Here is a 3,933-nt window from a genome sequence, read left to right on the forward strand (position 1 = left end):
CGTAGGGATAGAAAAGTCTAGAGAGTGATTGTGAGGTCACTGTTGACTTAGCAACTGGCCCCTAGGTCAGGGGTCAGAGTAGAGGTAGGATGTAAGCTACCTCCACGAGATCATATTCTATCTCTAGGTTCATGTTCCCCCTATATTCTATGGTCTCTCTGTTCAAGTTATGTGAGATTTTTTTTTCCTGATGCTATGCAACACAAATGTCTATTCACCCAAGAGAAGGAACCAATGACAGACCAAAGAACAATTGTACTAAAGTTTAAATGTGCCAGCCAATGAGTTTATTTAGGTGTATGGGTGAGGATTTCCTAACAGGCGTGGATAAGACTCACAGGTATCTGAATCACCAAAAGCCACGCCCACCTCTACACATGTTTGTGATTGACAGCTCATAACATAGCGACCTGGGAGCTTCTGCTCAACCCCTGGCAGGCACTGACAGGTCAGCAGGCCTTTTCCAGGCAGCTCTGCCTCCTCTTTGTTCCCCTCAAATTGCTCTATTTTTAAGATTTAAAAAAAATTTTAAAGATAAAATAGTTAATCATTTCCCCCACACAGACCCTCCCACATACTCCCCCATTGCTCTGTTTCAAATTCACAGTCTCTTTTTAATAGCTATTATTATGTACGTAACATTTTCCTAAATTATGTATATTTATGTATTATATATGAATATATACTAATATATATACATATATATATATATATACCCACCCACACCCACACACATATATATGTATATGTGTGTGTGTATACAAATATAAAAAGACAGCCAGTTCACTGTATTTAATGTTACTTGTGTGCATGTTTTCAGGCTGACCATTTGGTATTGAATAACCAATTGGTGTGCTCTTCCCTGGGGAAGATGATTTCTCCAGTTCTTGGAATTCCGTAATTGTAATTCTTTGTATATGGTTAACACCCTATGGGATTTCTCTGATCATGTTAGCTGCCTATTGGTGTCATCCTTGTGCTTGTTTTGCTCAAGTAGGGCAGTAATATTGGTGAGACCTCATGGATGTGGATTCTGACATTTCCAGGAAATATAGCTGTTCTGAGTATATTACCAGAAGTGACCCCTCAGATACAGCTTATAGCCAACTGAGAGTCTTTATTGCACCCATCTGGGACTACATTCAAATAAGTTGGAACCTTGGCTTAGCCCTGAGTATCTACAACACAGAGTTTTGGAAGGCAAAAAAACTAGATTCTGACATCTTGCTCTGTAGTTGCAGGGGAGTTTCATAGAAGCAAGCAGTTTAACAGAAGCTAAGATAAGCAATTAGCTGGAAGGGGTTCTGCACAAACAGGCTGTTTAAAGGAAGCCAAGATAACTTAGTTAGAACATGTTGGCCTTGGGTTCCTAGGAAAAATTTTCCATGGGATTCTTCATCAAGGAGATAAAATTCTAGTTAAAGCTGAACTGGTCTCCATCAGAACACAAGATGGAGGAACCTCTGTACTGTCTAGCCCTATCATACAATTTCATGGCAAACTGCCCCCCTCCACCCCCCATCTTCCACTCTTTCTGTCCCATCTTCCACAGTGTCCTCTGAGGCTTAGGTTCGAGAGTTGTATTGTAGATGTATCATTTGGGACTGGGATCCACAGCTCTGAATCCTATTGGTTGTAGTTGTCTTAGTAATGGCTTCCATTTATTCCATTTAAGAGAAGTTTTCTTGATAAGGGGGTTAGGACTACACTTATCTGTTGGTATAAGAACGAATATTTAGAATACAGTTGGAAATTATGCTGGTTTAGTAAAATGGAAGTTGTAGGTTCTGTTCTAAGATCCATGACTTTAGCAGGCATGATTTCCCTCTTGTTGAACAGGTTGTAAGCCCAATTAGGGAGATGTTTGCTATTGTCAAGGTATGCATCCCACTACTGTATCTTTGGGGTTACTGAGCAGTGCTAGTCACTGTTACAGTTCATAAGCATCATAGCTGGCTAGGATTATTGGTCTTTTCCCCCTTCTTTGCAAACTTGCATGATGCTTTCTGGTACCCTGTGGTACACTATCTTATGTGTATCACAGCTATTTTTTGGTAGTTAATTAAAGCATGATTTTTTAATGATTTTTTTTTCCAGACAAACCTTGCTATTATTTCACCCTCCCCATTTCCTTCTCTGTATTTTTCTCCCTACCCTCATAATTAGAGTCTGCCAAGGTCCAGACTTGGCTAGGTTGGGGTTCCTGGGAGAATGGTGTCTGGGAGTAGTGAAACAAACAACTTGATGTCAAATCGTGGGTCCAAGATGACAGACTCTGTTCTGCCCAAGTTGACTTCCTAGACAGCTTTACGTAGATAGCTCTTGGTTCTGTAGTCTGCTCCAGCTAGCTTTCTGCTTGAAACAGTTCTTTCTGGAGACAGCTCCCTGCTTGAGACAGTTCCCTGCTAGACACAGCTCTCCCAGGATTGAAAAAAAACTCTAAATGCTTTCTGAATAGCTCGTGGGTTTTCCCATCAAAGTCAGAAAAGCTGCTATAAAAAAATTCTTGGATTTTCCAACCAAGTCAGAAATCTCATTGGAAAAATTCTAAAAATAATTCTTGGGTTTTCCAGTCAAAATCAAAAAGCCAGAAAAAAATTTTTTTTTTTAAAGAGCTGTGTTTGTTCTTCAGACATCTTTCTCTGGATAGCTGCTAGAAAACATGCTAAAAGATCTGTGTTCACTTTCCAGAGTTCTCCTGGCAGCTCAGCTCTGGCTAGGGAAATTCTAAGAAAGAACTGCTATGGCTTTCTACTAGCTCATCTCATGCAGACCCAAAGCCCAGTTTTTTATTTATATATCAATTCAGTCATTTTCTCCAGGTTTCCACTTGACCCTCCCGTGAATCAGCATTTCCCCTCCTAAGATTACCATCCTGACCACACCTAGACCTAAATTAGCTCTCTCCCAAACTGACCCTGAACTCAGGAAACTGTCTGCCTTTATAAGCACAAACAAAAACTTAGCTAGGTGGGATCTTGCCCAGTGATCACAGCTCTCTAAATCTCTTTATCTCCTTCTTTAGTATCTTTCTGACAAGCTGGCTCATAGCGCAGCTGCCTCTGTTCCTTTAGATCTGTGAAGCTCCTCATACAATTCATATTGAATTTTGCATGTTTGAGAAATTATTCTTCACCAAATCACCACGAAAACAGTCTCTAGGCCACATACTGAAATTCTTCTCCACTGAAACCTGTTGGGCCAGGTCTGCACAGTTCAAATCATTTTCAGTAACAAAGTTTTCTATATTCTTACTAGAATAGCCCATTACACCTCACTTAAAGCATTCCACTGCTTTCCAAATCCAAAATCCCAAATCCATATTCTTCCAAACAAAAGCATGGTCAGTCTTATCACAGCAAATACCCCAGTCCCTGGTATCAACTTCTATCTTGGGGTTTCATTGCTATGAAGAGACATCATGACCCAGGCAACTCTTATAAGGGACAGCATTTAATTGGGGCTGACTTATAGGTTCATAGGTTCAGTCCATTTTCAAGGCAAGAACATGGCAGCACCTAGCAGGTATGGCACTGGAGGAGCTGAGAGTTCTACATCTTCATCTGAAGGCTGCTAGGAGAAGACTGGCTCCCTTGTGGTTAGGAGGAGGGTCTCACTGCTTATCCCCACAGAGACACACTTGCTCCAACAAGGCCACACCTCCTAACAGTGCCATTCCTCGGGCATCTCTTTCCTCCAAAGCAGGGGGTGGGGTGAGCACCACTTGTACCCTCACTCCTTTCAACCCTTTGGTGAACTTCTGGTCAGACTTGAAAGCCTTTGAAAAACTCTCCAGGCTGGAATCTGGCAATCTGTAATTCTTATTCCTAGGAACTCCAGCTCAACATGCACCCTGGCATGTTTGTTTTCAAGTCATTAGGATAGCACGCCTTGTCTGCTTTCTTAGTTCTTCATCTCTCTCTCCTGTGCACT

This window comes from Mus caroli, unplaced genomic scaffold (genome assembly GCF_978045245.1).
Source record: "Mus caroli unplaced genomic scaffold, Mus_caroli_1 scaffold_10, whole genome shotgun sequence".
NCBI classification, from domain to species: Eukaryota; Metazoa; Chordata; class Mammalia; order Rodentia; family Muridae; genus Mus; species Mus caroli.